Here is a 13,706-nt window from a genome sequence, read left to right as displayed (position 1 = left end):
TTTTCACTTAATAGTCTCTTTTTACATCTATACTTTTAAAACTCTCATGGCTTTTATTAAATTAATAACTCAAAACCTAGAAAATAATGAAGAAAAAACTCATGATAACAACTAGTAACAACTTTTGGTGTGTTTATTTGAAACATATGTCTGTTGACAAAAATATTCTTTGACACGCTTTTAAGCTAATACTGAACATTTAAACGTTTAATGTGCATTAAGTGATTCAAGTTCAATTTTGTCCTGAGGATTCTTTCTTCTGGCATTCACTTCTACCAACACCACATGAAGTACATATTCTGAGTGAGGAAAGAGAATTGGCACTACATTTCTTGGCATCCTACAACTATAAACATTTAGACCTGAAGGATAAGTTAGTCTAAAACAGAAAAGGAAACTGAATCACAGAGAGGTTTCAGTGGATACGGTCAGGGTCGCAGAGCAAGGCCACGGATGATCTCAGACCCATTGCCTTTTGTCCTTCGGCTCAGTGTACCATCTGCAGCCATCAGTAAAATTTACTATCATAAAATAAAAGTCCAGAATTTTGTTTATATCTCCACTGGACTTCCCAGTAAAAGTGAGTAAGCCTTGACCCAAATACAGCACTGCCTTCAAAGAAGTTTAAATAATACACGTGTGGTTTACTTCTTAAGTGTATGAGTGTTGTTTGTCGAAACTCTGTGACTTAACGTTTGGTGGCGGGTTGAAACTGTGTGCCTCTGGTTTGTGAGTGTAAGGAGGGGTGCCGCTGTGTCCTTGGGCTGGTGTCATTCCTGTGAGCTGGCATGATGCCTTTTGTTGCTGCCTCTAGTGACCTGAGCGATGGCGTGTGATTTCTGGTGTCCTAAAAAGTGATCAGAACTTGACTCAGTCTGGGTCTCTGTGACTTTGTAGAGATACAAACACTGTCACTAGATTTCCATGGCTGCCATAACAAGGTTACCATGTATTTCACACAAATGTATTATCTTACCAGGTCCAGTTAGGGCTCTCACTAGACTAAAATCAAGGTGCTGGCAGGGCTTTATCCCTTTTTGCAGGCTCAAGGGGAAAATCTGTTTCCTGTTCATTTGGGCTGTTGGCAGAATTCAGTTCCTTGCAACCGTAGCGCCAAGGCTCTGGTTTCCTTGCTGATATAAACTGAGGGCCATTTCCAGCCTCTAGAGGTCACCACTTTCCTGGTTCATGGCCCCTTCCCTCTATCTCCAAGGCCAGCAATGGTGGGTCAAGCTCTTCAAGGATCGCATCTGTCTGTCTTTCTCTTCTGCTGTTAAGGACTCATATGACTAGATTGAGCTCCTTGCCTAATCCAAGATAGTCTCCCCATCTCGGTGTCTTTAACCTTAATCCCAGTTGCAAAGTCCCCTTTTCCATGAAAGTTAACATATTCCCAAATTCTGGGGGATTACGATGTGAGCATCTCAGAGGAGTCTACCATAAACCACACTTGGAAGTACTATTAAAGGGAGCAAATCCTTCCCAAGCACTCTTTTCTGATCCTACTATGAAGTGGCAGAAACAGTCTGTTGTAGGAGATCAAATTTCAGTTCCAAAACCCTTTCTATTTGTGTGGCCTTGATCAAGCTAAAAAACCTTAGCTTTTCTCCTTGTCAAATAAGGAGACATACAGTTCTTATGAGGATTAAATAACACGCCTGTGAGTTCCTTAAGCTACATTCATGTTCATTGTCATAAGTGCCACCCATCTAAGGAGAGCATTGCACATTTGCTTCTGTGCCCAGGTGCCTAGGAATGGGCATCACTGTAACTCAGTAGACAGAGACTGTCACCAGATGTGACTGTAGTAGGGCCTGCTCTCGGCATTCAGGGTAATCCGAGCTCTGAAACCTGCTCAGTCTCAGCCCAAGCCTCATCATTTTGTCTATATGATCCCAACCTGTGGGAGATCTCTAGCCTAGCAGACCCTCAACTTCCTTCTCCGTATTCTCTCTAGTATCGTGTACTGAGGAGCCTGGTGGGTGGGACTACCTACTCTGCAGGTCAGAGCCAGACAAGCTGCCTACAGTTTGTTGTACATTGGCTCAGTGGCCATGACTCAGAAAGATAGGCTGAAAATATCCTTTATCTTTTATCATTTAACCTAATAGTTAAGTGAACCATTTAACACATGCGATTTTATTCAAAATGGCATCTTTGATTTACTGATAAAAAAAGACAGACTCAGTACATTTTTGTTCACAGAGAGTAGATCAAGTATTTCTCAATATATTGTCGGTTCATGCAATATCTTAAAGGAGAGTGGACCACTTACTGTTGGGGTTCACCAGGGATCTAGCTTTAGACCTTCTTCTCTCTGCATTTCCTGAAAAACCTCCCTACGGGATTCATCCACTCACACAGGTTCAGCTCTCACCTGTGCACCGACACCCCCCCCCCCCCCCCCCCGCCAGCTCCCTCTCCACCTTGGGCTCTGCCTCTGAGCTCTGCCCCTCGATGGCTCAGGAATCCCTCAGTGACTTCAAACTCAACAGGACCCATGGCTCACGCATTTTCTTGCCTCATAAATCTGTTTTTCTTTTTTTCCTGAGTTTCATATCTTAGTTGATCCAGTTAATCTCACACTGAAACCATGAGTAATCCTGTCCCCTCCCTGCCACTGCACATCTGGTCATACTCCCTGTGCGGGCAATGCTACCCCCTAAATACTGCAAACATCTCCCTGACCTCATTGATCTAGGTTAGTTGCTCAGGATTTCTTTTCCAAGTTGTGTTTTGCAATAGCCTTGAGGGTTTTAGTCCAGCCTTCTAACTAATCTCTCATCTGCTCACACTATCTATAACCCATCTTCCACACTTTGCCTCTATACACGTGAGCACACAGCTTGGATCATGATTCATTTCTTCCTGAACACTGCTAATGCACATGATTACTGCCCCAAGGGATCAGGTCTCACCTGGTTCCAGCCTTTCTTTCCAGTCTCACTTTCCAGTGGATCTTCAATTTTCCCCACACTACAGGGGCACAAGGTTCTGGGCATTTCTCGCACATGCCATGCACGTTACCACCTGCTCAGAGCATGCTGCCTTTTTTTCTTGTCTTGTTCAGCTTCTCCTTGCCTTCCAGATCCAATTCATCTCATCCTTCACCTGTTACCCTCCCCTGGGGCTGTTGACAGACAGCCCCTTCCTCTTCTGCATTTCCATAGCACTTCTTGAACATGTTGATTATTTTTTGTTGTAATTATTTTAGTTACTGTCTCAGCTCATCAGACAGTTAACAGCATTTTGTAATTTATTATAATGTAATGATGACTCTTGGTTGGGTGGATGGAGAGATGTATATGCGTATTTATAGTTCTTTGAAGTGTGCTCACCACTCCGTGTCATTTTTGAAAGGGAAATGCCCTGCAGATACTGTATGCAGAAGGAGCAATATGGCATTGTCTTTCTCTTCCTGTCTTAGATGCCTGCATATTACCTAGCTTCGGAAATAATAGCCCAGCATTCAGGTCCAGTGCTTTTGAGAAAATGGAACAGGTTCAGGGATTTTTTTTTAAAGACCCATTTTAATTATTGCCTTTCAATGACATGATGTGACTGTAAAGAAACATTGCATTTTCAATCTGATTTCTTTATATTTTGAAGTGCACATCTTATCATTGTTCATTGGAATTTTTAGCTCCTGAACATTTCTACCATTTCTGAACATTTTTCCTGGTTGCACATTACATTGTACATTAAATTTTTATGAATTATCCAGTTTGCTGGGAGAAATACAGAGACATTAAATTGCACCATTGCAAACATTAAAAATCTTTGATCGAATAGCTCCAAACCCCAGCATCCCCTTGCTGCACGGGCTAAAGGCCCAGGGACCACTTTTGAGCCGCTGGCATGCAACATGTACCTGGGAGCCATAGGCTTTTGTATTTGCTCTTCGCCAGCCCAGAAAGCTCTTTTCACCATTCTTCCTCAGCTGCTCACTTCCTCAACTCCTCACTCATCATTTCCTCGAGGATTCATCCCCTGATCACCCATCACTCTGCTTCTCCTCATCCCAAGCTCCTCCCTCCCCTGCAGGGAACCCCTGAGCAGTTTGTGCTCCTCAGTTCCCTGCTTTGTTTTTACCTTTTACTTTCTTATTTTGAAGAACGTTCAGATTTACAAAAAAGTTTGTAAATGTATTTTATGTGTAACACAGTATAAAGAATCTCATATATCCTTTCCCAAGATTCCTCAAGTGTTACCATTTTATTACACTTAAAATTAATCATCATTTCTTTCTCACCATTCTTTCTGTCTTGCTGTTTCTCACTCACTCTCTCTCTAACACAAACACACATACTATTGTTTTTCTGACACATTTGAGAAAAATTGCATGCATACTGCCCTTTTAGCTCAAAGTGGTTTAGGTATGTTTTCTGAAAGCAGTTCTCTTACGTACCTGTAAGATGATGATCAAAATCCGGACATTGACATTGACACAATAATAATATCTGATTCATAAACCTTACTAAGATTTTGCCAGTTGACCCACTATATATTTTTTTTCCTGGTCCAGGATCCAAGGATTACATTGCATTTAGATGTCGTATCCCTTTGGTCTGCTTTGACCTGGAACATTTTTTCAATTTTTCTGTGTCTTGAACTTGACATTTTGAAAAATGCAGGCCCGTTCCTTTGTAGAGTGGCCCTCAGTCTGGTTTTAGACTGATGCCTTCTCTTGATTAGACTCCAGCTATGCTGCTGGGGGCAGGTATGTCACAGAAGCCACGGCGTATCCTCAGTGCAGCCTGTCGGGGGAGGGGGGGACATGATGTCAGTTGTCCCATTACTGGTCACTTAGTCATGACGGTGTCTTCCAGAGGGATCTTCTATAAAGTTACTAGGTTCCTGCTTTTTTATCAGCTGGGGTTGCTAGAACAAAATACCACAGACCACAGTAGCTTAAACAAGCAGCATTCATTTCTCATACTTCTGGAAGCTGAAGTCCAAAAGGAAGGTGCACACAGATCCAGAGTCTGGTGAGAATCTCTTCCTCTTTGGCAGATGGACGTCTTGGTCTATGCTCACAGGGCATAAAGCTGAGAGAGAAGCAAGCTCTCTGGCGTCCCTTATAATGACATTAGCCCCATTCATGAGGGCTGTACCTTCATGATCTAATTACTTCCCAAAGGCCCCATCTCCAAATACCATCGCATTGATGGATTTGGGGTTCAACAAATGAATCTGGGGGACACAAGCATTCCATCCATCCGGTTCACTCTGCAACTAACCAGTAACTTGTGGGGAGATCCTCTTACACGCCCCTGCATCTCTCCAGACTTTTGCCACTAATTTTAGCATCTGGAGACCCTGTCCTGAAACAACTATTGCTGTGGCTGGACTTTTAGGTTTTTTCCATTTTGTTGTTTCCTTATTTGCTCTTACAAACCTCCTGGTGCCCAAGTGCAGGGGATTCTGGAGGGCATGCCCTCCTACAACTTTAGTGATGCTGCCAGACTTTTTTCCAAAACACTATGCCCTCTTCCTCCCTCACACATGCTTCCTCGACACTACGCGTATTGTCAGACTTCTTGATTTTTGTTGGTTTTCTGAGTGTAAGATAGCAACATCGTATTACTGTTTTCAGCTGTGTTTCCCTTTTTGAAAGTAGAGCACCTTTTTATGTGTTTACAAGCTATTCTTGTTCCCTTTTCACCCTGACACTTTAGCATACATTTGGGAGATTTGAGGTCATATCAGCAAGGGTTTCAAAAATTAATGGTAGGATGATGATTAGAAGGCTTTTTTTTTTTTGTAGAAGGAAATTTTTTGAATTTATCTAAGTTGCAATTTGAAGTTCCGTCAGCATTTTCTCAACACCACATTGGTAATTAGGAACAGTGCCCTCCCATCACCAGGCTTCTGGCCTTCATTCCGCACTTACGCGAGTGTCCTGGGTAACATCCTCAGAAAGAGATTCACAACAATAAATGCAAGCAGGTGTCTCTGTATAGGAAAATTCCAAGTATTTGAGCTTTGCCCAAATCTAGGGACAAAAGGGGTATTTGGGGCACAGAGTGTTGTGGCCCCAAGCATTTCTTGTGCAAGTGTTTCATTTAATTCAAACTGAATGATACAGCATAAAAATGTCTAGTTCATTCCATTTGAGTTGTAGTAAACACCCAGCCTGGAAGGCAGAGAGAAATTTCAACGTCTTTACTTTTTCCAGGCACAAATTCTCGTGGCAGTGTGTAGCTGTTAGAAGATTCTGTTTGACTTCAGGTTAACAGTTAAAGTCTACACTTGTAGGAAACTGTGTGGTTGGGCAAGTGAGTTTGACATAGAGGAATGACTTATTTTTATGGCCACAGGGTTACTACCGCTCAGGGTTGTGACTCAAAACTGGGTGTGGGAATGCAATTGTGTGGGTTCTGGTGAGCAAGTGTAATCCATCAAGGATTTGCAAACAGACAGACCTATGGAGGTGGAGCAGGCAGCTCGTTTTGACCCATCACGAGAGACAGGTGAAGCGTGGTCAGGTGACTTGCTCAGAGTCACACAAGTTTAAATGGGACAGGTAGTACTCAAGCTTTCAAAATCACGATCTGAGCTACTCTCTTGTAAAATATGGTGTGTGTTTGTGTGTGTGTGCCTGTGCACATGGGTGTGTGTGCCTGTGCACATGGGTGTATGCCTGTGGGTGTGTGTGCCTGTGTGTGTGTGTATTAGAACATTATGCATTTTAGGGCATAATGGAAAAATGCATAATTAGGAAAATGCCATTTAGTGTTATTCCAACTTGATTTGTGTTCTTTTGTCACTTACTAAATGGAAAGGTAATTTCTACAAAAGTCCATTATAAATAATTTAATTGAAGTGAAAATTTTTATAACTTTGTAGAAAAGCCTGAATTATCAAACATCTGGGGCCCGTCTATTGTTTTGTGGTAAACTTCCGACTGACTCACGCATCCCGAAGGAACCGTATTGGCTTTGTTATACTGACATGAATGTTTATCTTGAAGAGCGGCCTTAAGAATACTGAAGAACACAGACACTCACATTTGTCTGTGTTGGAGAAGAGCTGGGAGAGAAATCCAACAAACAAAACCACCACAACAAACCCTCATGACTCTTTCTTCTACCCTCTGTCCCAACTGAATTAGGGAAATCAAACTGCAAATTTGAAAACGCTAAAATCGACTCATGTATGGGATCGTTCTAGAACTTGCTGCAGGCACTTGCGGTGCCCTCCTGGCCACAATACAGAATGAAGCTCCATCCCAGAGGGCGCACGGTCTTGTCTTCATGGACAAGTCCCTCCCTGAGCTGATATTTCCCCACATCTCTGCCACTTCATAAACATACAGATTGGTTAAAATACACACTAAGGGCGGTTTCGAATGGGGAAATCATCATAAATGGGCATCCTGGAGTGAGGATGTAGGGCCATAGATCTATGTGGGGAAACATTAGTATCTGCTTAGCTTTGGTAGAAATGAAAGACTGAGGAACTGATGATTTACTCTCCTGCCTACTACTGCTGTCGGGTTCTCTGATGGCTGGGGGGCATGCTGCGGAACAGGACACTTGTGGCCCCCGCCACATAGTTGTGCACGAGGCAAAGCTCTCCACCTCCCCTCCCGTTTAGCAAACTGCCTTGATTTTTGCCCAACTGTCCCCAAAGTGTAGTTCTGGAAGCAAAATGCTGATTGTTACATCTTTGTAGATGTGTTTAAAACCAATGACTGGGGGCACCTTGGCGGCTCAGTCAGTTATGCATCTGACTCTTGATTTTGGCTCAGGTCATGATCTCAGGGTCCTGAGATGCAGTCCTGGGTTGGAAATCCATACTCAGCAGGAGTCTGCTTGAGGATTCTCCCTCCCTCTCCCCCTCCCCGCACGCTCTCTGTCTCTCAAATGAGTAAATAAATCTCAAAAAAAATAAAACCAATGAATATAAATAATTTTTTCTATGTCACAGTATGCATTCATTCCATCACATTTATGGAATTATTTCCATAGAAGTGCAAAAAGGGTGTGTGTGTGTGTGTGTGTGTGTGTGTGTGTGTCTGAAACCCAAGATTCCTGGGAATCTAAACTAATTTCATTTTCCTTACTAGGAGGAAATACTCTAGTGTGTGACAGAAATTGGATTTCTGAAGGTGGAGCTTGTCTTAAATGATAGCAAGTATTGCCTCATTTATCTCTTGTTGAGATGCTTGCCACACATTTTTAGAAAATTACATCATCTCATGATTGCCATTAAGTTGATATGTTATCTTTTCGAATCTTAAAATAGCTACCTTTGCTCAGAGGAGAGAAGCCCCCCAGAATATATCCCAGCAGTCAGTGTCACTTTCATTCATCCAAATAATGTCATAAAGTATAATTTTTTTGGAGAACAATCACAATAAACAAAATGTAGGAGAGAGAAGCTTTTAAAATATTCTATGTTGCTGGGTTCAGTTTTTGGCAGAATGTAGATTTTTGCTTCAGAATTAGCTCATTATTCCTCCACTGTTTTGCCAATGTGCTCACCATATTTTATCATGGTCTTTGCTGTGACTCATTTGTTCTGCTCTATAGACTATATTGACAACAGACGAACATAAATGTGCGTCTTATTCTCAACAAAATGTCAATGGCATATGGTTACAATTTTTATGACTCTCCTTTAAAAATATTACGTACTTTGATATTGATTCAAGACTATTCACTTATGAATCATTATTAATGTGAGTGTTCTAGAACGGGAGAGAAAAATAACATGAAATTGTTGGTAGTTTCAAATTACGCAAAGCCATAAAGGGAAAGTGCTCTGTCTACCTAGGCAAAGAGTTACGTATATGTTGAGTCGCTATGTGTGACTGAGCTGGACCCACAAGGAATTAGGTCCAAGAACAACATATGGACACAGATATGCTTGTAATTGACACCCGTGTCTTCGGGGCTCTAGCTGGTTGGTTTAGCTTTGTCAGTTGGTCACATAGCTTGACTGAAAGCATGGGAACTTGCCTAACTTATACTCAGATTTTGGCTGCCGATCCTCAGCTTAATAGTCATGAAATCAGTAGACCATGCTTTGCAGAATAATAACTGAACATTAAAAAGTTTTAATCTTTTTGTTCAACCCTCACATTCCAGCCTGATATCAATGCCAGAGCCAAGGGCTGCGTCTGCGAAGAGCTTCCAGCAATGAGAGGATAAACCCTCTGCTTCAAAATGGAAGATCTGGTGTCAGATAAATGTGCAGCAGGCCATTGTGTCTGACAGAAAATAGTAGGCATTGAACAGCTGGAACCAAATGGGAGCCAGGAGGGAGGAGATGCCAGGACTATCAAAAATGGATTTAAAGAAGAAAACCAGGCAGGAGCATGGGACACTGAAGTGGGTTGGCCTGAGGATTTGTGTCTTAGCCAGGAAAAAAAAAAATTAAACCACGATCCCTTGAGCTTTGAAGTTGCCAAGCCCCAAATTCACAGTGGTCTTCTTTTTAGTTAACCACGAGAGTCTGTTTCAGATCTTGGAAACCCAGAGCCTGTATTAGTTGGGGAGTGCAGTATCTCTTCATATCTGTTCAGGAAACAATCACATCGTGTGGTCAGGGTGACAGTCTTTACTGGTTCAAATCCCACACGTAACAGCAGGGACCCTGAGGCTCTGGAAGGCTATGCAAGCAGACAACCTGAGGGACAACATGTTAGACAGTTGGTCTCCACTGAGGCCTAACCCATCAGGCTGTTTTCTCTCTTACATAATCACCAACATGTTCTTAACAATTCAGAAAGAAAGGTTTAGAAAATGTACAGCCTTTCAAAAATAGATTGTTGCTAATTGGTAACAGAGCTTTACATACATTTACATGCCATCTTGGAAAGGCTTAGAACTCCCCCAGCTTTAGGGTCTGCTGGAGTTTGCCCTCCTGTGAAACCAGCTAAAAGCTCTGTCCTAGGGAGAGAGCCGTGGTTAGCATGGGGTGCACATTGCTCATTTCCCTCAGACCCTAATTCAGTCCTGCAAGGATCAGAGGCTCCCTCCACCCCAATCGCTAGGTCTGCGTTTCTCCCTACCAGCTCTTCAGAAGCAGAAATGGACAAGTTAGTCCCAATGATTGATATGATACACAGAATAGAATAAAGGAGACAAATGCTTTGTTAAAAAATAATGCTTATGAAAAATGTCTCTTCGTGCAATGTATTTTTCTTTGAAAATGATGAATAACTGCATTTGGAAAGAAGTTGTCACATTGGTATCATATTCCTTAAAGCGCACTTTTCTGTTATGAAAAATCCACTCAAACAGGAGTTGTGGGGCAGTTCTAGCCTAGGAGGCCACCCCCTCCTAGGACTGTGAATTCATGTTATTCCAACAGAGTAACTGACACTGAGAGGCAGGGAATGGGGGCTGGCAACCAGACGCTGGTCTCTGTTCTCCATTGGCAGGGAGAAGGAAAAACAGATGCAATTATAAATAGAATTATGGCCCAAACCAGGATTACTTGGATAACTCAGTCAACACAGGGTTTTGTTTGATTCAATTTTCTAGATGATTTCATCAGTGATTAACCTAACTTTGTTAGTGGAGCTCTGAGAGGAGAGCCAGCTTAAACATATTCAGCAAGGCCAGTGTTACTTTTTGCTTTTTTTGAACCGTAGGCACATCTCCAGTTATTGGCTTCTTGGCTAGACAGTACTATCCGCAATTTTTTTTTTTTGACAAAGCAGAAAAAATTACGAAAGAGATTCTGTTTAGAAATCTGAAAGAAAATGGACAAGCTGGAGAAGTATTCACACTGAATAATTACCTTAGCTGTCTTATGCAAATGGCCCACCAGGTCTGTGTCAGTCTCTGTCTTTCTCCCCACAATATCATTGTATTTCTGTTTCTCTCCATATAACATATAATTCTCTGCATGGATAGTGAGATTTTTTTTTTTTCCCTGTCACTCAGCTAGCTTCAAAAATTAAAGTTAGATGATTGATTGCCTTCTAAATTGATCTCTTTGACTTACCAGAATGCCTGGTCTTTGACAATGCAAATCAAAGGCCCCAAAGCTGGACCGAATGACCCATCCACTCTTGCCGTTTCTTAAAAATGAAATTACTGGATCACAGATTTGATTAGGAAATTCTTTCAAAAGTTTGTCTTGGTTTTAGTTTTCTTTGGGCTTGTGTTTCTAAACTTAAAAATGTCAGTTAGAGGATTTTTTGTTTGGGAAAGAATGTACATTTAGATAATGCCACCTTCTAGATTTCTAATAAAATATTTGCCTTCTTCTCATATCAGTAACAACATGAAAATTGCTCTTTTTTGATCAAATCTTCTAGACAAATACAAATTATAATCTATTAATAAAAGTGGCTCTTGTTTTGAGCATTAAATCTAAGAAGTTTCCTATATGTTGTAAAAGTTCAGATAAAAACAGAAAATCTTGATATGTAGACAACTGTTTTTTCATTTTTACTTGTATATTTTATATCAAAAAGATCATAATAAGACATTTAGAAAGCAGGGGTGCCTGGTGGCGCAGTCAGTTAAGTGTCTGACTCTTGATTTTGGCTCAGGTCATGATCTCAGGGTGAGATCGTGGAGCCCTGAGTAGGGCTCCTCAGTGGGTGTGGAGCCAGCCTAAGATTCTCTCTCTTCCTCTCCCTCTGCCCCTCCCCCCACCCTGCTCACATTCTCTCAGGCAAAAAAAAAAGCAAATTATATGCTAGGAAGAAACCTTTTAGGAGACCTGTTCAAGCTACCTGACTAATGAAGCAGCCATGATAGACTAGATTATAAACATAAATAGAACATGGTGTTTTGTGTCTTTATAGTTTGTGAAGAAACTTAAGACGTGATTATTTGAAAATAGCCCTATCTCATTTAAGCCACACAGAAACTGTGATGGGGACACTGAAGCTTAAAGAGTTTGAGTGAAATTTCTGTCCAAAATGTTCTTATTTTAGCTGATTATTTTTCTTTCTAGTGAGTGACATTTTGTTGCATTTAGTTGACATTTCAAGGCTTCCCCTCCACCTTTTCTTTCCCTACCAAGTGTAAAGATTTTTAAAATCTTTCAAATAAAAATAGAAATGAAACAGAAACAAAAAGCAGTAAAAGAGATTGAAAACAAGAAATAGTTAGGTGGCAGGGATATTGCCTCTGAGTAATGAATACTGAATGTACCGTACTCAAGGCAGGAGTCCGAGACCAGTCTCAACACTGGAACCAGGAAGTGGAATGGAGAGTCTCTGCCCCTACAAAGGCCTGGGAAGAGCTGCCACCCCATCCCATTCCTGAGAGCCATATCCCCCAAACAGAGCCTCCCAGCCATGGCCGAGCTACCAGATGGCCTGGGTCTTGGGTCTGTCCTGTTGTTTCCTGATGGAGTTACCAAGCTGGGAAGGAAAGTCGGACGGCCTTATCCTCGGACTCAAGATTCATCTGCAGACTAAAATTTCAGCACATATGAGGAAAACGAATGCTGAGAGAAGTGCTCCCTTCAGTCAAAAATGAGAAGGTGAATGTGGTTCTGATTACATGTAAATAATAATGCAACCCAGAGGAGCTTTAGAAATGCACTAAAACACTGCCATCATTGAAGAGCGTGATCTAATAAAAGTTCAATCATGTAAACTGCCATGTTGTATTATTGTGAAAACGATGAAATATGTTTTGGCTATCTTTCAGGTCCTGTTCAAAACTTTTTCTACTTTTGTATCTTTGCTTATTGAATATATTAGTAAGGTTTTTTTTTTAAAGCAGATAATTATTTTTGTATTTTTTGTATCATACAGACAATGAAGAAAATCTCAAATAATTATAAAGTGCTCACTTCTAAAGGACACCCTGCATCCAAGACTCCCTCTTCCCAGGAGCCAATGCTTTTTATTCATTTTTCAGATGAGAACAGGCAGACGATAGAGATCAATCACCAATTAAATTAAAACCACACTGAAGTATTTTGAATCCCCTTATAATGGAGTTTACTTTAGAATCTTCAAGAAGTAAAGGAAGAAGTAGTGACTGTATAAAGAATAAAAAGACAAGAGCAAATGGACCAATTGGAAATTGTAGAAGTGACAGTGATGTCCCCTGAAATTAAGGAATAAACTTCAGACTAGACCCAGTTCAAGAGAAAGCTAATGTATTAAAAAGACTGAATTCACACAAAACAAAATTCAGAGAAATTAGGAGATTAAAAATATGAAAGAGAGGGATGCCTGGGTGGCTCAGTCGGTTAAGCATCTGCTTTTGGCTCAGGTCATGAGCCCAGGGTCCTGGGATGGAGTCCTGCATCTGGCTCCTTGCCCAGCAGGGAACTTGCTACTCCCTCTGCCTGCTTCTCCCTCTGCTTGTGCTTTCTCTCTCTCTCTGAAAAATAAATAAATAAAATCTTTTAAAAAAAAATAAATTAAAAAATTTTTTTAAATATGAAAGAGAAAAAACTATGAATTCAAATATAGTAAAATGAAGAAGAGAAATGGTAAACTTCTAAACTAGCAGAGGAGAAAAAATTTAGAACAGCATTTCAACTGAACTCGCAATAGAAAAAAAATACATCATTAGTAGATATATTAAAATAAAATGATAGTTATTAATTTAAATACATCAGTAATCAATTACAATAAATAGGAGCTGATTAATCTCACCCACTATATATAATGTACTATAATATAATGTCCTATAATACTATAACTTTTTATTTTTATTATGACTTTTTTATTTTAAAAAATTCTTTCTATTTTTTGTAGGAAATTTTCTTCC

Source organism: Ailuropoda melanoleuca, chromosome 2 (assembly GCF_002007445.2).
Source record: "Ailuropoda melanoleuca isolate Jingjing chromosome 2, ASM200744v2, whole genome shotgun sequence".
NCBI classification, from domain to species: Eukaryota; Metazoa; Chordata; class Mammalia; order Carnivora; family Ursidae; genus Ailuropoda; species Ailuropoda melanoleuca.
Note: the sequence above shows the minus strand (reverse complement) of the source record.